At 46.3% G+C, this 23,578-nt stretch overlaps 2 long non-coding RNA genes across 2 annotated transcripts; one reads left to right on the top strand and one right to left on the bottom strand.

The window, feature by feature from the left end:
- Positions 1-1,024: 1,024 nt before the first annotated feature.
- LOC135448386 (uncharacterized) lies at positions 1,025-4,317 on the top strand. Its single transcript, XR_010440432.1, has 2 exons — positions 1,025-1,420; positions 1,903-4,317. It is a non-coding gene; the product is annotated as an uncharacterized LOC135448386 (long non-coding RNA).
- A 15,607-nt stretch (positions 4,318-19,924) lies between these two features.
- LOC135448499 (uncharacterized) lies at positions 19,925-22,056 on the bottom strand. The gene is made up of 2 exons (XR_010440473.1): positions 21,517-22,056; positions 19,925-21,307 (listed from the first exon to the last, which is right to left on the bottom strand). It is a non-coding gene; the product is annotated as an uncharacterized LOC135448499 (long non-coding RNA).
- Between the last annotated feature and the right edge of the window lie 1,522 nt (positions 22,057-23,578).

Here is a 23,578-nt window from a genome sequence, read left to right as displayed (position 1 = left end):
CATAATTTCATGCACTCTCCATTTGGAAGCACTGCTTTTGCATAGAAATTGTTGTAACAATTTGTCCATTAGTATGTCTACTCATGGCTTATTAAGTGGCTGGGGCATTAGGGTCCAAGCTTCCTTTGCCAGGATTTTCCTCTGCTCCTCCACATGCAGTTTAGGGAAATGGTAGGACAGATGTTTCCAAAGTGTTGCAAGAGTTTCATGATGCCTCCGCTGCAGAAAACAGAAAAAAAAAAGGTGTAAAAAGATGATGTAAAGTAGTTGGGAGATGAGATACATGACAAAAACATGTAAATAAGGAAGCTGAGAAACAAGTGAATTCAGCTGCTAAGCACTACACAAAGGTCAGCTTGCTCCCTGCCACCACCTGCAGGGGCCCCAGCGCTCTCCTCCCCTTTCGGCTCTGCTCCCTGGACCTCTCCCGTAGCTTTGCTTGGATACTGGGACCAGGACAGGCTGACTGGGCTCACCATTGCAGGGCTGCCCACAGTGGACCAGACACTGTTGTGGTGCACATAGTGTCTGGAGCACATGCAGGGTTTTTTACTGCAGAAAGGTGTGAAGCACACTTGGACAAAGGTCTTGGGCTCCCTCAGACTTTTTTGCAGCACTGGGGACAGAGACCATCCTGGCCACCCATCCCATCTGCGTACCCCACTCTTGCCAACATGGTCTGTGACCAATGGGGGCTGTTCTGTGGCTCTGGGAGTGCTGCTGGTCAGCAGCTCACTCAGAGCTGGGCACAGCATCACCTGCTGAAGCACCCAACAGTGCCAGTGGGAATTTCAGTCATGCTGAGAAGCTTTGTAGGAGACAGACAAAATTACCCACATTGACCTCTTCACATCTCTGCACTGTTGGTAGCAGCCTCTAACCCTACTCTCCTGCCCCCAGACTGGAGATGGCACAATAAGAAGTGCCTGTGTCCTGGTTTACAGCCAGGTGTTTCAGCTTAAAGCACTGAAGAAAGTGGGTCTGGGATAATATAGCAGTGTGATAAAGGGAGGTAAGCCATGGAGCAAGGTCTGTGCTTGGGAGAGGTAATACTGTGGGGTTGGGTTTTTTAAGTGATGTCAGCATTTGAGATCCCTTGGACCTGTGTTTTGGTTAAGCCCACAAGAAAATAAGAGTTCATTTGAGTTTACCCTGGAAACCTGGCTGCTGTCTCTGAGGCACAAATGCTCCTGGAGACAGCCTGCTCTTGCAATTCATGTATTCTGTGAAGCAGAAAGAAAAACATATTGGCCAGGGTTCAAGCACCTTTCTTGGTTGTCTTGGTGATAAGTGCCTGATAAAAGTTCAAGGTCTTTGCTTGCTTGTATAGAATAAAAGCAGCTTTGCTTAAGTTACTGCTGGCATCCATGGTCTTCCAGAGGGTGCTGATCTGCTGTTTCCAGTGTCTGGGCTGTTCTTGGTGAGTGAGACAATGTTATGTTGTGTGGGTTGTAGTTTGTCTTGTGTCAGAGGTGACTTTCAGTCTGGCATGCAGCAGTGGCTGGGTCATGGTAAACATTTGCAGTGAGCTGGATGCTCCCTCTGAGGGGTTGGGGCTTTGTGGAAGGAGTATGGATGGTGGCACAAGCCCCCTGCAGCTGGCAGCCTGCTGCAATGTCCCTGGAAGCAAGGCAAAGGTGGCTGCTGTATTAGCACAATCATTAGATTTCAGAGTTGACAGCACGTGGGGATGTAAAGGCAAGGGAAGCCTCCTTGGCACTGCCACTCCCAGTGTTTTGCTGTCTGGGGAAGAAGGGACTGGTTCTCTGATGCTTGGTTTGTGCTGAGAGACTTGAGTGTGTTTGAGGGCAGGTTATTTTAGCAGAAGTGTGAGGATGGTGGTGGGTGGAGAGGTGAGGCGAGGTCAGAGCAGTAGGATATGACATTCAGGTTTTCTCTCAGGGCTCCAGGGAGCTGAAGCAGATGTCAGAAGCTGAACTCCTTGAGTCACCTGCAGTGGTGAGGATGGAGCTGCATTCCCTCTGCTGCCTTCAGCCTCCTGCTCTCGATCCCCAGCTCCATCTGCCTGACACCATGGGCAGCTTCCCAAAGCTGGAACCTCAACTGCCTTCATTTCTGCACAGGCCAGTTAGTCATTTCCCACTTATAAACAAACATTTTGGAGACACCAGAGAAACTCAGTCAGCAAGAGGACAAAGTTCTGTTGCTTTTAAAGTAGTTCATTCACCAGTGAGTTTTACTGCCCAGCAGCTCAGCCACCACTGAACTGAAACATACAGGTTCCTCATTAAAACAGGAAAATGTGCTTCTGGAGCAGACCAGACTTTCAATCATTGAGTTGACTTCAATTTAAAGTGTTGTAGTTGAGGTGCCTTTATTCTGAGATTTGTTTTAATCTGTCTTGAGACTTCTTCCTTATATGCAGAGATATTCCTGGGTTCCTCTGAGGACATTTGCATTGGCAGTGCAATGGAGATCTGAGGTGTGGTTGTTGCTGCAAACTAAAGTCAAACAATTCTCCTCAATCCTTGAAAAGAAGAGGAAGCTGCTCACCCATGTTTAACTGCTACCTGGCTTCTGCACTTTTCTAACCTTCATTTCCACTTGTGACCTGCCCATAGGTGTGTGCTCACACTTTCCTCCTGCTGACCCAGGCAGGGCATCGTGTACCTGCTGTGCAGTTCCACACTAACATGGTTCCTGAAAATCCAATGTGACTGAGGGCATGCACAGTTTGGAGGTGAATTATTGCCAAGTCTCCTGGAGCATTACCCAGCAGTGCTGGAAATGGCCCCAGGGATCAACACTCTTGCAAATGATCAGCCAGCCCCTTCCTCACAGAGGTCCTTATAGGAAAATGTTTGTCTAAAGTGGAAGACTGTTTTTCAAAAAAATCTCAGAGAGAGGGATAAATAATCAATAAGCAGTGGGAAGAGTTTAAATCAAATTTTAAATAGCATAGTGGACATTTTAATTGAGAGACTTATTCTTGTCTCATTAAAACAAAAAATCCAAACGTAATTATTTGCCTAAAAGCTGTATCACGAGGGGTTGATGCTGCCAGCCTGCAGGGCTGAGCCAGAGCTCCAGATCCCAGTGTTCCTGCTCTGTCCACAGGCTTTGGGCTGGCACAGGCACAGTGCTCCCTCCTGCTTGCCACCAGCCTGCTAAACACGCCTGCCTTGTGCTCAAGCTTAGCACAAGCTCGGTCAGGCACCTGATAAATCTAAACCAGACTGGAGTGCCTTTGGTTGCTCCGGATGGAGCTGCTGTCAATTTGTTTTTCTCGGCTCAGCAGTTTCCCCTGAGATCTCCATCATCAAATCGATGCTGGGTGTTGCCCTGTCCTGCCTCAGCTCCTTGTCCTGGGAGCTGTGTGTCCCCAGGCTGGCCCTCCTGGCCTGGGACACACCTGGCTGCTGTGAGAGGGGTGTGCCACTGTTACATAAGCCTTTGGGGTTTCCTCTGGTTTGCTGCACTTCATAAGGAGCCACAATTTTATATTTTCTGCTGGACTTCCCCCTTTGCAGTGACAGCCTGACTCTGTGTCTGTGAGGGGGTTCAAGTTTTCCCTTTGGGTATTTCCAGTGACATTGGTCAGGCACAAAAATCCTGTGATCTGAAGGAATAATTTTGGCTATCTTACACCAAATGTCAGATTCTTTCTGTCTTTTTACAAATTATTTTATTTTTTAGGACTCTTTTTCCTAAACTGCTTAAAGCTAGGGGAAAAAACTCCCAGAAACTGTAACAAAATCGGGACCACGATGCAAATCACCAGGGCTCTTCCCACGGGCATTTTGGCCAAAGTTGACTCGCGGTGCCTGTTCCAACTTGCGGCAGCCGCGAGTGCATCCGCAGCCAAAGGTTCCCCCCTGCAGCACAGTGACAGCTACTGCAGGTGCCCCATCAGCTGGAGCTCATTTATCCACGAGGACTTTTCATGTTTTAAAAAAACTGAAGGGAAAAAAAAGGCATCTTGTGCTGCTAAAATCCAGAGAAAATTCTACTGACTTCAGCAAAAGCAGATGGGATTGTTAATGCCATGATGGAATTGGTAATTATTGGCACTACTTTTCCTTTGTGGGACCCAATCTGGGGAGTTTCCCAGGGAGATATGTTGGGCCACGGGTCATGCTATAATGACTATATCCTCGGGTCATAATTTTGCTCCTCACCCGTGATAAGGCATGAAGAAAAAAAATGGGCTAAAACTTTATGTGGTTCAAGGGACAACTGAAAAAATTAATAGGGAAATGTGCTGAGGGACACTGAGGCAACACCACAGCCCAATGACAGGGCTAAGAATCAAACTGTTGGAGGTGATGGGGTTTTCTGGAGGAAAATTTTGGTTGATTCTCTGTTCTGGTAACACCTCCTCTTCTGGGTGCACCAGGGACTGATGGACCTTCCCATGATCCAGCCCCACCACTCTGATCTCATGGGCATCTGTGCCTGTGCTTGCCAAAGCTTTTGGGCTTGCTGCTGCTTCAGGCTCTAGCCAAATTTAGGCAAATGTGACTAAATGTGCTACACAGAGATCACAGATGAAAGGCACTTTCCAACTTTACCTGGTTAGATCCTTTCCTAAAGGAAAACAACTCCTGAAAAACGTGCTGGCATTGTGCATCACCTACACCAAGAGCATCCACATAAGTATATATTGACCTGCCCCATTTTAGGGATGCAGTGGGGCTTGGCCAGCAGTTGGCAGAGGCTCATAAAGCAGTTGGGGTGCTTTGTTCCCCTCCTACATGCGCACACAGACCCCCTGAGCTCTTAGCTGGCTTCTGGCACAGCCCTCAGTGTAGCACAGACTGTGTTTTCTCATGTGAAATTCAATAAATTCAGCATTTTCAGGACCTCAGTATAATCAGGGTTTTCAATCTTCTCCTTCATTGCCTTCTAATATACCCTCCTAACAATTAACTCTGTGTGTTGGGAGAAGGCCAAATGCAGGGTAAAAGACTTCGTTTTTCTTTCCCATAATTAAATGTCGTGTTCGCTGCTGTCTTTCCCACTCGATTAAGTGTCCGTGTATGGTCTAAAATGCTCTTTGGTGAATTAGCATAAAGTCTGTCAGGATTTCAACCAACATTCTCCCTCCCACTGCATCTGTGCAGCTCACAAAGGGCAGTGTTGGCTGGTGGTGGGAGCCTGGAGATGGGTTTACTGCAACCCTGAAAAAAACAACTTGCAAACCTCTCCCCAGACTCCCTCCATGCTGCAGGCCAATTGGGGCAGCTAGCTGATTAGAGTCTTTTTGTAAAATTACATTTAAAGACAAATTGGAGAAATATTCCCAAAGCTGGACTCTGGCAACATCTACAGCACTGCATGTGATGGCAGAAAATATAATCGGTTGTCAGTGACTAATAGATGTGTGAGTTATGGGCTGGGAGGTGAAATAGCAACTTTCCACCAGTTCAGGATGAGCTGGAAGTGAGATGATAACTGGGGTCTTCAGCATAAGATGAGCAGTGTGGTTATCCTGGTTGGTAGCCCTGTCCCAGGGAATGGCCACTTTCCCCAAACTGCATTCCCTGGAGTCAGTGCACTTTTTGTCTCATTCCCCAGGGCTGCCCTGTGCCACCCAGTCCCAGAGTCTGGGAGTTCCAGACTGAGGTGACACATCCCAGGTGGCACATCTGCACATATTTTAAATACCTCCAGGAACAGTGACTCCACCACTTCCCTGGGCAGCCTGTTCTGTGCAGCACTTTCCCTGGGCAGCTTGATCACCATTTCAGTGAAGAAATTTTTCCTCATATCCAATCTAAACCTCCTGGCACAACCTGAAGATGTTTTCTTTTGTCCCATTGCTTGTTTCTTTAATTTTCATAATTCTGCAATCTTCACAACTTCTGGTTTGTTACCAAGTCCAGACTCAGTCTCTGGTATGGGAGGATGGGTCATTATAAGTTGGGAAAAGACTTAGTGGTGAGGGGACCAGAGCTGGCAGATACACCTGGAATGTGACTGTGAGTCCCAAGCCCTCCTTGTCCACCTCTGCTCCCTGAGAAGGGATTACACTGGGTGGGATCTCACACTCCTGCTGTTTCCCCAACTCCTCCTGCAGTTCTCTCCGTGTCCTTTGAATAAACAGCTGCAGAAAGGGAGCCTTTGTTTCCAGAAACGTTGGGGGAATGGCTCGTGGTGGTACAGATAACCCTGCCTGTTGAGGAGAGGCTGCAATACAACTGGGAGGGTACACAATGAATTATTCACCAGCTGTTTCCTCTCCTTTCAAGACATTTTCTGTAAAAACAGGGGCTGGAAGTGGTGCATGTGAGATATGCAATCAACAACACAGAAGGAGTTTGAGCTTTTGGCTTTCTGGGTACTCAGACCATCCCTCACAAGGAACTGGTTTGTGCAAATCTGTGTCTGGACCTCCATGATGTTTGACTGCAGGTGGCCCATAAATGTGTTTTCTTTTTCTCTGAATGCCTGCTGAAGACCTGAAAATCTGATTTACAGAAGTGCCAGGTGCCTGCAGCTTTGATAGATGTTGGTAGGAGTGACGCTTTAAACACACAGAGAAGGGCACAGTGCCATGCACCCCCATGACTCCTGGGGCTTTCTGCTTGGGGCCCTGGCTGTTTGCAGCCTCTCCTTTGCCTGGCCCAGTCCCTAAGGAGGGGACAATGACAGCCCCTCCCTCCTTGGGCTGCAGATAGAGGAGATGCTCTCACCTTGGTGAGCACTGGGCTGCATTGGTGAGGTGTGGTGGAAAAAAGCCCATGAGAAAAAATACAGATCCCCATGTCTGAGTCCAGCACTGGGAAAAAGCAATTGCCTAGGATGTGAATAAAAGGCATTGCTGTTTTTTTTTTTTCTTCAACCTGGCTATTCAAACTGCCATGAAAAATATGTCAGTTCTTTTGTTTTATAACCTCTTACAAGTTTTCAATTTTAGCCTCCACTCCCCAGAGCCCATAAAGTAAATGGGTAGAAACACCATAAAAATGAACAAAATCCCAAACCATAGCTAGTTCATATTCTGAGTAGGTCATTAAATGTATATTAAGGAAAATCCCTCATCTTACATAAATATGTAATTGTTTATAAATCTGTAACTAATTTTAAGCTATTTGAAACAGCCTTATAGTAGAATGACCTTCTAGAAATTGAAGGGGGTGCCAGATGACTGCACTAAAGGACAAGAACAGATTAGATGTGAAATACCTCTGTTTTAATGTATTTGAAAAATTTTTCCCAAAAAAATTACAGGTTAAAAAAGAGGTAAAACTGTTCATTTATTTAATGTTTTTGGCTTTAAGTAGTAAGAATATTTTCTACCTAGGAGGTCAGCACCCTGCCATACTCAGGAACTGAGGACTTAACCAGGAATCACCTGGTGAGGCCACCTTCCTCTCCTGCTGTCACTTTTTAGCAGTGGGTGCTCAGCCTGCTTTCTGCCATCACCTCCACCTCTACAGGGCAACAGCACAGACAGAGAGAGGTTATTGGGAAAGGACAGTATCTCCTTGTACTGCCTTGCCTATTTGTATAAGAGCTATCTCAGAGCTGGAAAACAGTCTAATGTGCCTGCAGTTCCAAGGGGAACACATGGCAGGAGAAACAGAGGAGTAGACATGAAAACAAATAGACACACACATTGTGTTTCTGTTCCTCGTGCTGGATATTGATGCACAGTGCATTGAACACCTGGCCTGTGCAGCCAAATCCCATCTGATCCCCTGGGCGTGGATGCACGGGATGAGAAGTGCTTCCCAGTCTGCTGGGTCACATGCAGGCAAGGTCTGGGCATCAAGGCCAGCAATTTCCCAACCCTAGCCAGATCCTATTCCAAGAAAATGAGAGCAAGGTTAAGTTCTGCACCCTCCTTCAGCACTGTCCCCAGCTGAGGAGCATCCCTCACAGGTGCCCTCTTGCTCCCAAGTGTCCCTTTGTCATGAAACCAGAGCATGACTCCAGGCTTTCCTCACTCTGCCTGGGGAGAGAGGAAATGGGATTCTGTCTCCTAAGGGAAGGTGGAAACAGCTGAGTTGGTAAGAAGAAAATACATCCCTGTTCCGTCAGTGCCTGGGCTCCAGCAGTGACTCCCTCTCTAAGTGCTTTGGAGGGGAGTTAAAACATTGCTGCTGCTTTGGTGGAGACTGAGCTGGCCCCAGAGGGGCTGAGCCTGTGCTGCTGCTCCGGGTGGGTGCAGATGACAACCCACATGATTACATTCCCAGCAGCGGGTACACTGAAGTGCTGCCAGATGATGACACCTCACACGGTCCCAGGGATGCTTTTAGATTCATCTATTAATAGCTCCCTGTGTTTTCACTTCTGGAAACATAAATATGTATCCCCAAATGCTCCTGATTGTCACATGCCTGGAAGTTGGTAAATTGGTGACTGATTTCAGATCTGTCCAATGTAAGGCTCTGTGATTGATCAGCATGTCCTGAGCCGTCCTCGCCTCACTCCTGTGCCAAAATCCTGGGAGCCTGTGCTCATCACAGTGACAGGCTGGGAACAATCTGAGCAGGAAAGCTGCAGGAGCTGGGTCAGTCCTGCATAACTTCAGCTGATTTGAATGTGAATTACACTCTTTTAGGCCAGGCCTGGAATTTGCCCCTGGCATGGGCTGGCTTCTCTGCAGCTTCACTAAACCAGTTGTTTTTGACCCAAAATGCTGTCCGGGGAAAAGAGCTGAGCAAAAGCAAATTGTGGTGCCAGCCTCAGCTGTGACTTTACCTATGAAAAATGTAACTAATACAAGCTATTCTTACTTCTTGTGATCTTAGATTTTAACTTTTTTTTAGATATTGCAGTAGTTAATGAGTGCATACAAATGTGTGTGCATGGGATGAAAACACATAAACTCCCACCCATGAACACACACTCTAAAATACTGGCTGATTCAAGCATAAGTGTTTTGTTTCTGAATTTAGACTTCCTCCAGATTCAGTAATTTTGGAGTGGAGATTTTGTCACACTGTACTGCTGAGATGCTCAATGCAAATGCTGGGTTTGATCTGGCTGCTGACAGTTTCTTGGGTGATTTGTGTTCTGGGCTTTGTCACATGGTTCCCTCTCTGAACCCAAAAGTCTCTCTGGGTTCTGGACTAGCTGAGCTGCTGGTTTTGGGATACCTGGGTATGTTGGCAGGGCTCACCCCAGATTGGAGATCAGCATTTCCACCTTCCCAAAAGGTCACTTTGTAGCATCTTTTTTCACTGTTGAGTGACTAAATTGAAGTGTTCAACCTCGTGGCAGCCCAGGAGGGACATCAGTGACCCCACTGATGGGAACATGTGTGCACAGGTGTGTTTAAGACCAAGTACAGTGAAATGTCTATCAAGAAGATATTTCCAGGTGATGACAAATTCATTCTGCTAGACAAGAGCCAACCTGAATCATCTACAGCTGGTGGGACAATGTCCCTGTGCCCAGCACTGCCTCTCCATCCTCTGGCAACATGAAAATCACCCAGGGTGAGCTGCTGCCTCATGGACCTGCCAGCTTCAGATATCACCCTGAGCCATTATCTGATACAAATGTAGCTATTCCTGGGATCAAAGAAAGCCACCTGCATTGAAAAGGACTCATCCAGAGCTTTGACTCTGTGCCCCCTGCCCCCAGCAGGAGAGCCACCTCAGGAGTGACAGAGGACACAGCTATGCCCTGCAGAGGTCATGCTTCACTCCAGGTGGAAATGGCATTTCTGGGCACCCTCTGGCCTCTTTTAAAAGTCCTAAGAATTTAAAGTCCCACATTTGGCTAAGGTAAAACAATTTGCAATTCTAGTCACTCACATGAGAATTATTTTAGGATAAAGAGCAGAGGCATTTGCAGTCTGGTGAGACACTCCTCACAAGTATTAATTTGGTCTTGTTGCTGGGGGGACTTTCTGGAGAAAGAAATGATGAGGAGAAAAAAAAAAAAGAAAAAAGGAAAGCAAAGAAGGAAACTGGAAAGTGAAGGTCATGTTTTCCCTGTCTGGAGATGGTCTTTACCAATGGTGGTGAACTGTCCTTGTCTAGATCTCCATGCCTGGGCACAGAAGGGGAAAGAACAGCAGTTTGGGCCCTAAAAATGCAGAAATAGGAGGGTGATATTTTGCTTTCTTGCTGCTCACAGGGAGTCACTCAAAAACCTACTGCAGTGCAGAGCAAAAAGTGCAGAGCAAAATGTGGCCATAGTGATCCAACTGCTTATTGAGCTGGGGAGGGCCTGAAGTCAACTAATTTGGTAGCAGCCTGTTTGTGTAGTGTAATCCCATGTTAGCCTTGAAAATGCTAAATCAGGAGTGAAATCAAGATTTTTCTCACTACTGGATTTAGTTTAGCCTTTCCAAATGGGATAATGCAGCAGAATGCTGCCTTTATTTGAGCTGTTATATTTAATCCCATTTTATTTCCTTGTTTATTTTGAGTAGCCAAGGACTTTCCAATAGAATATCTTTGTGCTCTGCAGGCTGCTTAGAGCAGGTCATATTAACAAGCTGTGGATAATGTTTCAGAGAGCATCCCAGAAAGCAGAGGCTGTGCCTCAAACCCAGGCTGCAAAACCCCTGGGCTATCCAACATCAGGCTTCCCATTTCAGCACTGGTTTTCCCCAGCAGGACTGAGGCTGTAGGAAACAAGCCAGCAGTGAGATTACTGCATGGCTGGGCTCTGCTTCAAGGGACAGGAACCTCCATTAAAGGGCCAGTGCAAGCTGTGGGGCACAGTGTGCACTGTGCTGAACTGAGAGGCACTGGTCTGGAGGCTGCTGGTACACAGAAACACTGGGAGATGATGTACCCTAGTGTTTAGTCCCTGTGTGCAAAGGCTGTCACAGGATGCATGACTCATACTCCATGGCCTTAAACTGCTTTTGTTGAGGTTGCTGGCCCAGATGGCCTGGGAAAGGCTGGCCAGGAGAGCTCCCATGGAGGGCAGTCCATGCACAGCCCCATCCTCAGTGGGGCTGTGTGGGGGCCTGAATATATGTTGTATTGTAAGACCTGTGTGGGTCCGAGTTGCTCCAAACGAGCTGCAGCTGCAGGGTCCTTAGTTGGGCAGCAGCTGTAGCTCGTGAAGGTAACTGAAATAAATAGGGGTGGGTCGAGAGCCCAGGAGGAGCCCCTGAGAAGACAGGAAGGACTGTGCTGCAGAGAATGGAGAAGAGCCCCAGCAGAGAGGCAAGAACAACACTGCAGCGAAGATTACAACAGGGCTGGAGGGAGCTCCTGGGGCTGGGCAGCAGGCTCAGGGGCCACAACCTCCCTTGCCTGCCTCAGTCCATGAGCACCTTCTTCCCCTTGGTGGGAGAAAGGCATGAGAACATTGGGAGGACTTTTTTGGGAATCATTTGCTATGGGGTTTGCCTTTCCTTGCCCCTGGTTTCCACCAGCAGGGTTTGGGATAAGTGGTAGCAACGAGGTGTGTTCCTCTGACAGAGGCATCCTGTGGGCAGTGTTGTGGAATCCAATCTGGTTTTTTTTCCCCTTGTGGCACAGATCTTGATTTACCTGCTTTTTTCCTGCCTATCAGCAGCTCAATCCAGCTGTGTCTTACACTGAACTCTTGCTTGAAGTCTTTGAATTTTCTTCAACATTCAGTCACAGATCTGAGTGTGCTGATAACTGATTACAGATTCCAAGGACTCTTCCATGCAGTCTTCTCTGTCCGTTGTGAAACAGAGAGGTATGACAGAGAAGGAAATCAAGTAAGTGACAATGTCAGAGCTGATCACAAACTGAATGAATCAGCAAACATGCAGTTTTCAGTTATTTATTTTTGATAGACCATTTAAATCTTCAGGGCTGAATTTTTCAGTTTCTCTTGGGTGCTTAAATCCCATGCAATACTTTGCAAATATAGATTTCCACCTCATGTGTAAAAACAATGAGATGAATAATTTTAGCACAGATGGCTCTTGTAATACTGTTCTGGTTCCAAATATTCAAGGATCCTTTTAGAACCCTGGGTCCTCATTCCTGGTATTTGAAAGCTAATGTTTGACTCTTTTTTTCTTAAATTCTATTCCATCTCTCAACTTCAAGGTTATAATTTTGCCCTAGAAAGGCTGAGGAAAATGAAGAAATTGGAAGACACTCTCAAATACATAGTTTTTGAGATAATTGGTGATTTTTACATTAGATAATTTGAGCCTCTATAATTTGTGGAATCACAGTTGATAATGTCAAAAAAAGGTATTCAAGATAAGGTCCCTTTCAAACAAATAGTATGTAAGGAGCTGACCAATATTAAAACCTCTTGAAAAAACCCTGTGACACAAAGAAAAGTAGATGGTGTGAATGCAACCCAGCATGGTTTCTGCCTGGTTCCACCTGATGCTGGGCAGAGAGACTGAAGCCCAGAGCATCTCACTTACCCCAACCCCTTGGTTCACCATGGCTGCCCAAATACCCACAAAAACCCTCTTGGGTGATGAACTCCTCACCAGGTGGGTGGTTAAAGCTTTCATTTAGACGTCAAAAAGCCCCAACAACCTACAGCTTCTAAGGACTGGCCTTCAGGTGGTTGCTGTTAGCTACTCATGCTGGATATAGAGGGCACTTAGAAGCTGGAAGGTTTGGATTGGCAATCCCGAAGAGGAGATGTTGGTTTTGGGTATCAATCTTTGCTGGAATGTTCAGCACCAGTCTTGGGATTTGGGCTGGAGGGAAGCTTGTTTTGTTAAGCTTTCTGCTAGGGTCTGAGCAGTGCCTGCAGGAACCTTTTTCTGCCTTGGAAGATGAAGGTGGGCTCTGGCTTCCCTGAAGGATGTAAGAGCTGGGCTGGAGGCCAATGACGCTTGTGTGTGTTTTGGAGGATGGAGAATTGCAGAGCCTGTGCAATGCATAGGGGTTGGAAAGCCCTGGTAACCTGATGCTAGCAAGTTCAGTGTGGGATCTCTCTGATATGGGAGAACAGACCTGTCCAAGTTGCTCAGAGCTGGGGCTTAAGGAGCAGGAGAGCTCAGGGTGGGCAGTTGGCAGCGTGAGGAAGGCACTTTTGGAGACAGATGCCCTTGGGGATGTGTCCCAGAGGTCTCTCACAATGACTGGTCAGTGCTTTTAGGAGTTGTTTCTGTGCTGATTCAAAGACTCCCTGGACAAAGTAATTTTTACTCTCAGAAGTATCATCTTGCTGCTTCAGATGTGTCGCTTTTAGGCTGATTTGTGGCTGGGACTGACCCTTCCAACAGCAACTGAACATTAACAGCTGAAGGCTTAACAGTAATATGCTTAGTGTAATAAGATCAATTATATTAAATGCCTGATTAAGAGCCCTGGGGACTGGAATCCTTCCTCTGCAGAGCACCAGTGAGTGCCCTGGCACCAGTGGGTGAGGCTTCTCCTCCTCCAGAAGCTGTGTGTTCTACACTTCAGTGTTATGTCCAGCCTGCTTTTAGGTGTAAATAGACATTTTTTCCTGTTCCTACCACTCTTTACTCCTGGTGCAGGTTGCATCAGGGACTTCTCTGATGTGGGTTTCTGCCCTTTGAGCTGGATGGCCATCACTGAGTTGCTTCATCCTTGCTGGGAAACAGGATCTAACTGAGGGCACTTCTGAAGTGGGACTTGGGGCACAGCCCTTGGCACCTGAGCAGCTGTGCTCATATGGGGAGCAGTGCTGCAAAGCACCTGTGCATAGCAAAATTAGTTTTACATGTAATAATGCTGGGTGCAAAGAGCTTCAGAAAGGGGGAACCAGCTCAGGGCAAGTTGGAAATGAATATGCTTCTACTTCTAGCAGCTCAGCCTTCACATTCCCAGACAAAACATGAATTTCAAGTTGATGATATAGTCTACTAAATGTCTTCAGCTCTCTACTCAATATATTAGAGACACACACCAGAAATTTAGAAGAGAATTGAATCTGATTATTAAACCCGTGATTCCTCAGAGGGAAATTTTCTCAACTTGTCTGATTCTCCAAGGAGATGGTATTCCCAAAGAACTAATTTTGTAACTAATGATCATATTAAATAAGGCTCTGTCAGAGGCTTAGAAGACCTAACTTGGCACCAGTTGAATGCATATGGAATTTGTCATCAGTCATAATGAAAAAAAAAATTGTTTGAAACTTTTTCATTGAAAGTGCATTTTTTTTTGCTGAAAGTGCACTTAGAACTAAAACCTCTGTTCTTCTCAGTCTGTGAGGTGAGTAAACGATCATGTCCTCTGAAACCCATATCAAAGGGGATGCTCTACCTTTCTATGGTGTTTTCCTTTTATTTAAAGCCCTTTTACAAAAACCAATGGAAGTTGTTATGACGTGAGAGGTAGAAAAGTTGCCAAATGTCTTGGAAACACAGGCAGCTACTTCTGGGAAAGTGGATAGCTAAGGGCTAACAGGAAGGCAACTGCCTGCTTCCAAATTTAGATTCAATGTCCCAAAAACCATAAATCTGCTGAATTTCATCTCTGTCTCTTCAGGACTCTTAAAAATCTTGTGCTTGAGATGCTGTGTCTCAGGACTTTTGAAGGTAAGTTCTGTCCCCATTTGGCTCTAGCAGAATGGCTGAGCAGATCAGGGATTATTTATCCTTTATTATTTGCATATGTTGTAAAATATAGTAATTTTTCAATATGTTCAGCCCTGGGCAATGGAGGAGCATGCAGAGCACTGCAGCTCTGACCTGAGTTAAGTGAAGGAGTTGGAAAGAAAGGACTGGGGGAGGAAGGGTGCAGATGGGGAGAGGTTGGTGCTGTTCCTCCCCTGGATGGACTTGCCTGAGGGGGAAGAAGGTTCTTTGTTTTCCCCCTCACTCAGCAAGAGCAGTGCTGGCCCAGCAGTGGGGACCATTGTGTGACTGAAACAAGCTATTGCTGGGTGGGTGTTTGCTGGGTGATGGGAGGATCTGGATGGATGTGTGAGTAAAGGATAGGAATAAAACTGGAAGAGTGGGGAAGAGAAAGATCTGACTAATGGGCCTATGTGTGAGAGGCATGTGAAATGTCCTGTAGAGCCCAAGAGTATATCCTCACCAAAGGTGAGTGATCAGCTGCATCCCACTGCCCAGCTAAAGGGCATTGTGCACTTTAGCCCAGTGTCTTTCACAGCATCTGACCCTAGTTTTCAGGGGAAACCTGAGTGCTGTTTGCCTCCATGATTCTTCTCTCACCAGGGACTGAGTGTTACCCACTGACCCAGGCTTGGAGGAAAAGAACTTCTTGTGCACTGACCTCCTTTTCCTTTTCTTTCTTGCTTGGTCTCAAATAGAAAATGCACCAGGATCTCATCTGCATGGCTTTTATATCTGAATCATGGATGCAAGGAATACAGACAGAGAAATTAAACCCAAAAAGCAGCTATGTGCCTGACCCTCATTGATTGTTGGTGAAACTCCTTCATGGAGGGCTGTCAGCTAATGGGAGGGTATGAACCTTCCTGGTTGAGATGGATCAAGAGAGGGAGAAGACTTTGCTTTGTATATGGGTCCCTGCCTTCATGCCGTGCTGGGGTGCAGCAGTGTGACCTGTATCCCAACCAGGTGATGCTGCCAGGAGACATGAGGATCCACATGCTCCCACCCACAAACCTTTCCTTGCCTAGTGGCTGATGATGCCCAGAATCACCCCAGGAAGAGTGTGGAGGATGCCTTTATTGGGAGTGGGTTTGTGAGTGTCCAAGAGTGACATAGTCCCTGCAGCATCCGAGCCTGGATGAGCTTCTCCTCAGCAAATGCTCCAGCTGGATGACTCGGCGGTGCAGTCATGCAGTGGCAGCTGTCCAACCCTGCAAACCACAGAGCAACAGAAACTTTAGACACAAGTTGCTGGATAGCACTTGAGGAGGGGCTGCAAGAGGCCCAAAGTAGTCTGGTTGGGCCATCTTTCCAAGGATAACTGGGACAATATTCTGGCCCAGAGTGGCCTCGAGCTCCCGGTGTGACTGTTGGCATCCTGGGGTGGGTGAATGCTTCTATGGAGTAGAGGTGCAGGACTGTCTGTGCTGACCTGTAAACCAAAAATAGCAATTTTTTTTTACCTTTAACTATTTTTAGGTGGAGGAGTGGTTTGAAAGTTCAATTCTCCTCTCATTTGTGCTGGTTTTCTATCAAGCCCAGTCAAGAGTCTGGCTTGTTCCTTGGAGTTGATGTAATGAGCAGGCCAGGTCTGGCACTTACTGGATCCTCCCTTACTGGATTTGAAGTCAGGTTGCCAAGGAAAACCAACCCCTTGGGAAGTTGGGCAGTTTTCATAGCAGTTAGTGATGCCTCTTGGATTTTTGTGTCTTCCTGGGAAGCTTCTCTTGTGGCTCTGTCCTGTAGGAGCTGGTAAGGATTCACACTGAAATCACTGCTGGGAAAAAGGGCTGCTCCAGCCTCCCGCAGGCTTTGTGGGTGCCTGTGCCCGAGGACTGAACCATAGCCTCTTTGCCACCTCCCCGCTGTGCTGCCCTCCTTTGGAAGGGATGAACTGCTGTCCTGATAGTTCACAGGTCCTGCAAGATGCTCTGAAATCCTGTTCTAAGGGGTATAATCCATCCCTCTCTCCTCAGTAATGCCGCGGCAGGCTGGGAGGCTGGGGCAGCTTGGAGCCATTGCTTTGTTCCCATCGCTTTGAACCCACCACCCCGGCTAAATAGTTGGAGTATTCCCCTCTCAAAAAGCACCTGCACTTTAGAGTTCAGTAACTGCCAGCTTAAAATCCCTCCTGGGCAGAGGGACATCTCCTGCTGCTTTTTCACCCGGAGTGCAGCAGCCTTTGATAGCCGAGACTCCAGGCCTGAGTGTGAGGGGAACCAAACGCTTTGTGGAATGTCCTGGCCTTGTCCTGTGGGATGGCTAGGAGCTGCACCATGGCTCGCTGCTTTTCAGGGCAGCGAGCACTTGGCTGTGTATTTTTCACTGCACGGCCGGGGGCTTCGTCCTCCCGCGGCCCCGCGCTGTGGGCCCCGCTGCTGGGCCCGGCTGTTCCCAGAGAGCCAGAGAGCGGCTCCGCATGCCAGGGAGGAGCCTGGCTGGGGGCTGATCGGCTGGATTTTTTTTTTTTTTTTTTAATGTTCATTTCCCCAGTCCTTGCAGCCGCTGCTGAAGGCTTTTTGTGTCTCCAGCTCCACTAGAGGGCAATGTGATCTGTGTGGGGGCCGGGAGCGGCGCGGCTGTACCTCGGGGTGCGATGGCCCGGCCGGGGGCCGAGTGAGGGCTCGGTCACCCCTGAATGGGACCCCAGTGCTGGGGCCTGAGCATCTCCTGTTCGCTGCCAGCCCAGGGCAGAGACTGGACGGGCCGGACAGTCAGTGAATGCCACCGAAAAGGGGGTAAAGCCCCAGGGACTGCCGGGCACTGCTGAGATGGCAAAGCCAAGGCGTGGGCGGGGGAGGGATGACACGTACGAGCACGTTCCTGCTGCGGGCGAAGGAGCCTGACCTGGGCACATCGCCTTGAGGAGATGTCAGGGATGATTGTTCTGTGCTTGGAGCACAGGCCAGTGTGGTGGGAGGTGAGGCTGTCACAAATTGTCTGTACTCCCTGGAGTGGGGGGAGGTGGGTGCAGGGAGCCCTTTGTTTTCATAGGGTCTGGGAGACTGTGTTTATTCAATATATTGAAGATAATAGGTGATCCGTTTCCTTTCCTGGTCTGGGTAAGGTTTGTTATAATATCACTCTGTTTTGAGACAGTGTGTGATGCAGTGTGGCTTCTCCTGGGAGTCCTGAGTTTCTTTTTTCATTTTTGGTTTTTGAATATGGTGGTTATGTGATTATCTGTGCTTCCTCACGCATGATCAGGCACAACAGAATGAGCAGGAGTGGGCCCAGACTGAAATGGAGGCAGGGGAAAGCTGCAAACCAGTGATGAGACTGAGTGTGGGGTAGAGAGCTGGCTGAGGAGGGGTGGGTGGCTGGGTTCCTTCACTGAGGAAAAGCTCCAGGCTTTGCCAGAAGTGAGGTCAGCGTTGGCAAGCAGCTGTGGCAGCTGGCCAGCAGCTGTGAGGTGTAGCTATGAAGTGCACTCACCTTTGGATATGGGTTGTTGGATCCAAGCTGATTGCTCCCGTGGCCCTTCCTCTGCAGAGGGTCATTCTCCTCCAGGCCAAATGCTGATCCAACTATTACAGTGGCTGAACAACACATTCCTTGTCTTTAGGGGAAAAAAAAGAGAGGAAGAAGATGACCTGAGGGAGTCTAGACCTACTCTAAATGTGGATTTGGGGTTTAAGGCCAAGCCTTCTTAGAAGGTTCAGGGGGATGTGCTTTGTTAGCAGACTAATGCCCCAACAGTAACTCTTGGCATTCTTGCTGCTCTGCCCACCCTGCTTTAGGCTGCCCATGCTGGGCTAGTCATTGTCCCCAGGGAAGGCTCTGGAGCAGCATGAGCCATGCTGGAGGGGCTGTGGGACCTTACCATGGCTCTTGGTGGCCAAAAAGCTCTTGAGCTTAGGGTGGCCCTGACTCTGCCCTAAGCTGGCTTCTGGAGTAGGCACAGCCAGGACTACAGGCTCCCCATGGGGGAGACAACACCACAGCAGCTGCCTGCCCTGCTGGAAATTGTACCTGTTAAATTTAGCATGGAACCTGCTGCAAGGTGGCATGTCAATAAAAAATATGAATTGCTGACTCTGACACTCCCACGCATGAAAACTGACCTTGGGAGATGATAAAATGCTGCTGTACTGAGGAGTGACCTAATGAAATTTGACTTTAGTTATTCTAGGCTTTCTTCAGCTTTTGGTAGCTGTTTGCACTGCACTAACACTGTTGTGGCTATCTTCTCCTCCTGCCAAACACCTTGGGCTTGGGCATGTGGGACTTGGTGACCCCTTCCAGAAGGCTGTGAAGAAAGCAAAATTAATTCCAGCTCAGTACATCATGTCATTTTGTTTTTCTTTTGTGGTTTATTTTTCTTTAATTTCATCTGCTCCAAATTTGGTTACACAGAAATTTCCGCTTCAACCCAATCTGTGAGCTTTTGACAGACAGGCTTATTTAAGACCTACAGCTGGAAGAAGTTTTTGCCGTCGGCACATTATATACAGCCACGAACAGGGACAGGACACCCAAAATCAGTGCCGTGAGCTGTTTATTTCAAACATCAGTATCAGTACATTGTTAGGACAATGGAGGCAACAGATGTGAACAGCTCCCTGATTCAAATGGAATGCCAAGGAAACACAACGTTACAGCATAGCATAAAGCCATCTCAGTCCAAGTTTCAGCCAATCACACATAAAGCAACAACATATTGACAATAATTCTATCCAATCATATGAAGTGCATGTAACTGTAGTTAACACAATAGAGACTTCTCTAACACAATGGCTCATTTATGAGAGACAAAGCACAGAGACTCATTCATATTATCTTTCTAAAGATATACATTAAATAAACTTGTTGAAACCTAAAAAAGCAAATCACAGATGCTTATTGTTCTATTTCTCACGTCTGTGCTACAGCTTAGAAAAATTTTTCTGCTGCATTAGAAATGTTCACAAATCTGCTGTCTGAGGCCTGTCTTTTTTACCACTTTCTCAAAACACTCTATTTTCATGGAACCTAAGAACTCCCCCTTTCTGTTGACCCAAAAAGAAACTTTCATATTCATGTTGTTTACTAGTTACGTTTCATAGCTCTACTATAAAATTTCTGCTTACTATCTGCTGGAGGCCTATTCACGCTGATTCTAAGCTATGTTACAGCACAGCAACTTAATGCTGTAAAGGCCTAATCTGTGAAAGAGATATGAATCACGTCTGACAACAGTTACAAGTTATTCAAAAAACTCTTGTCGATTCCAGGGTCTTAATTCCAAATTCTCCTCTATTTCTGCACCTTTGTCTACCATTTCTGTGAGATTTCGAACACTCTCTGTGCTTCTACTTCTTAATTCTCTCTCTTGTATGACAAAAACTTCTCGGACCATTTTGTTCATCATTCGCTGCACGCACTGAAGTATGCAAGGTATTACTATCAATATCACTACCAGAACACCCAATACATAAAGACCTATCTTGCAAAGTTGCCTTAGCCAAGGTGCAAAGCTCCATTCTTGAAACAAATCATCCAGCCAGGAACCACCATCTTCTTTAATTTGAGCTGTCAAATCTTGTCAGTTTTTGTATGCTTTTGTGAATGGATTCAGAATGATTGGACAAATTCATACAGCACAGTCCTTTGAATTCCTCACAACCATGCCCTTGTGCCAGTAAAAGAAAATCAATTGCTGCTCTATTTTGAAGGGTAGCATGTCTAACACTGTAAATGTTGGTTAACATATCACTGATTGCAGAGGATGTGGCATTAGCTTGTTTGCTCAGCTAGCATCCAGCTCTATCTGTTTCAGTGCCACTGCTGAAGCCAATTGGGGTAAAAATATACCTGCTGAAACCCTTCTGGCAGCTTTCCAAGGCCTGAAATCACTCTGACAGTTTTCCTCATAATGAGAAACAGCTCTCATTCTCCTTTGTTTATTTTTCATGACCGCCTTGGCAGTGGGTGCAATTATAGTGAGCATCCCAATGCTACAAGGGCCACCTTCAAGGTGTGCTGGAAAGCCTTGCCAGGCTCTGTCTCCACAAATGAACCAATACCCCTTCGGCAATTGGCGTGGATATTGATCTGTCTCAGGAAGCACATCCCAACTGTTTGAAACATTACACCAAAAACTCAAATTTCTGTATGCAAAATAATGAGTAGTAACATTGTACTTTGGAGGATCACCTTTTTGCCAAGCACTAGCTATGAAGGTAAAGCAAAAATCCATTGTTAAAGAGCCAAGGATTTCTAATTCTTGGGGTTCAGATGCTGCCCTGGGAAGATTTTTGGACCAAACGTTCCAATTCAATGAGGGATTGTTTCCATTGTCAATTTCACCCGGCTTATCATTGGATTGTTTTTTGACCAAAGGCGACTCTTTTACTGGCACACCAACCAGACAGGTTGAAAAAGGTTTTTCTGGTTCTGAATTAGACAAACATATAGTATCCGAGCCAGCTGCCTTGGCTAAGGTCACCCAAACATTTGTTTTTGGTAGTTCCACAGGCAAATCTGCACGACAAAAAACAATTAAAATCCACCAATACCAACATACAACTTGCAATCGCTCCATCATTTTCATTAGCTAAGTTTTGGCAGAATCCTTACATATATATCAATTTTTAAATTTTGTTCTCCACAAAAACAAAAACCTAAACTTTTGCCAAAACTCAGCTCTGTTAAACAAACATTTAACATACATTGACACACTCATAAATAACATTAACACAAAATCAGAGTTTGCAGGTTCCACCGATACAAAAAGAACGTCAGGCACAAGGAACGTCAGGCAAGCTGGGATCCCTCTGCTCGGCTCACATCTGTGTACTTGCTTCCTTGGCTCTGGACTCGTCAACATGTACTGGGATGTGATATGGTTTGACGTTTTGGCAGGGACCCATTTAATTCCAGCACCTGTAGAGACAGAAGCATACACTTTGCCGCACGTTATAAATCAAAAATGACCTTCAATTTGTCCAGATCCAAAGGTCTAATTAAAACAGAAGGATCTTCATTCAGTTCTCCCTGTGTGTTATTTGAAAACCGCCGAAAGATTGGTGGATCAGGTTATGCAACCAAACGGTTTAGAAAATTTAAAACATAAAAAGCCTTGTTCAGCCTACCTTTCAGGAAGGGAAAGGAAACATTGAAATTTCAATGGGGACCAGTAGGGGAATCTTTGGTGCATGTCCCTGCACTTGATGGCATGCCATGCCTTTGCATGGCTTTGACTTTGAGGAAATTTTTTTTTCTTTTTTTGACTATCCATAGCATGTCCCTCATATGTTGCCCTCCAAGCGCAGTGTTCCTCCTTGACTTTTTCCCCTGCTTTTGCAGCATCTGCCAAGTGAGTTTTGGCCTGTTTTGGTCCTTTGCACTGCGCTGGATGGAATCCCGGTCCATTTCCTTGTAGTCCCAAAATTTCCAAAATTTTTTTTTTCTCCTCCAATTGCAGTTCCTGGAGTGGGATCTCCATTCCAGAGCGTTTGTAAGTCCTTCTTTTGTGTTTTGGCCTTCAGCGGGGATCAATTTGGGCAAGCTTTGTTTCATGTCCCTGCACTTGATGGCATATGGGCTGCAATTGTATGTGCTTGACTCTGGCAATTTTTTTTTTTTTATTTTTTTTTTTAAGTATCCATGCCATGTCCCTCATATCTTCCATTCCAAGTTGTATCTTCCTCCTTGACATTTCCCCCTGCTTTTGCAGTTATTGTGAGCTTCGTTTGGGCATGATTTGGTCTTTTGCAGTGCAACTCCCTTCCTCACAGACCATTTTTTGAAGCCACTAAATCTGCCGATTTTCTGGCTTTTTTTCAATTGCATTTCATTTGATCCTATCTCCTTTCCAGAGTGTTTGTAAGCCTTTCTTTTCGGGGTCGCAAGATTCCGTTTCCCTTCCCGAAAGGAAATTTCATTTCCTTTCGGGAAGGGAAACGGAATCTTGCGATTTCAATGGGGACCAGTAGGGGAATCTTTGGTGCATGTCCCTGCACTTGATGGCATGCCATGCCTTTGCATGGCTTTGACTTTGCGGAAATTTTTTTTTCTTTTTTTGACTATCCATAGCATGTCCCTCATATGTTGCCCTCCAAGCGCAGTGTTCCTCCTTGACTTTTTCCCCTGCTTTTGCAGCATCTGCCAACTGAGTTTTGGCCTGTTTTGGTCCTTTGCACTGCGCTGGATGGAATCCCGGTCCATTTCCTTGTAGTCCCAAAATTTCCAAAATTTTTATTTTTTCTCCTCCAATTGCAGTTCCTTGAGTGGGATCTCCATTGCAGAGCGTTTGTAAGTCCTTCTTTTGTGTTTTGGCCTTCAGTGGGGATCAATTTGGGCAAGCTTTGGTGCATGTCCCTGCACTTGATGGCATATGGGCTGCAATTGTATGTGCTTGACTCTTGCAATTTATTTTTTTTTTTTTAAGTATCCATGCCATGTCCCTGATATTTTCCCTCCAAGTTGTGTCTTCCTCCTCGACTTTTTCCCCCTGCTTTTGCAACTTCTGTGAGCTTCGTTTGGGCATGTTTTGGTCCTTTGCACTGCAACTCACTTCCTCACAGACCATTTTTTGAAGAGACTAAATCTGCCGATTTTCGGGGTTTTTTTCAATTGCATTTTATTTGATCCTATCTCCTTTCCAGAGTGTTTGTAAGCCTTTCTTTTCGGGGTCGCAAGATTCCGTTTCCCTTCCCGAAATTTCCTTTCGGGAAGGGAAACGGAATCTTGCGATTCCAATGGTGACCAGTAGGGGAATCTTTGGTGCATGTCTCTCCACTTGATGGCATTTGGCCTGCCTGCATTTTCATGTCTTTTGTTTTGGAAAGATTTTTTTTCTGTTTTTTTTTTTTTAATATGTATCTGTTCCATGTCCCTCATATCTTCCCCTCCAAGTTTTGTCTTCCTCCTTGACTTTTTCCCTTGCTTTTGCAAGTTCTGTGACCTTCGTTGGGCATGTTTTGGTGCTCTACAACGCACCTGATTTCCTCACATCCTATTTTTGAAGATAGTAGAATTCCCAATTTTCTGGTTTCTTCAATTGCATTTCATTTGAACCTATCTCCTTTCCAGAGTCTTTGTAAGTCCTTATTTTGGGATTCGCAAGATTCCTTTTCCCGTCCCAAAAGGAAATGAAATTTTCTTTTCGGGGAGGGAAAATGAATCTTGCGATTTCCATGGGCACCAATAGGG

This window comes from Zonotrichia leucophrys, chromosome 5 (assembly GCF_028769735.1).
Source record: "Zonotrichia leucophrys gambelii isolate GWCS_2022_RI chromosome 5, RI_Zleu_2.0, whole genome shotgun sequence".
In the NCBI taxonomy this organism is placed as follows: domain Eukaryota; kingdom Metazoa; phylum Chordata; class Aves; order Passeriformes; family Passerellidae; genus Zonotrichia; species Zonotrichia leucophrys.
This window is presented reverse-complemented; position numbering and strand designations above follow the sequence as displayed.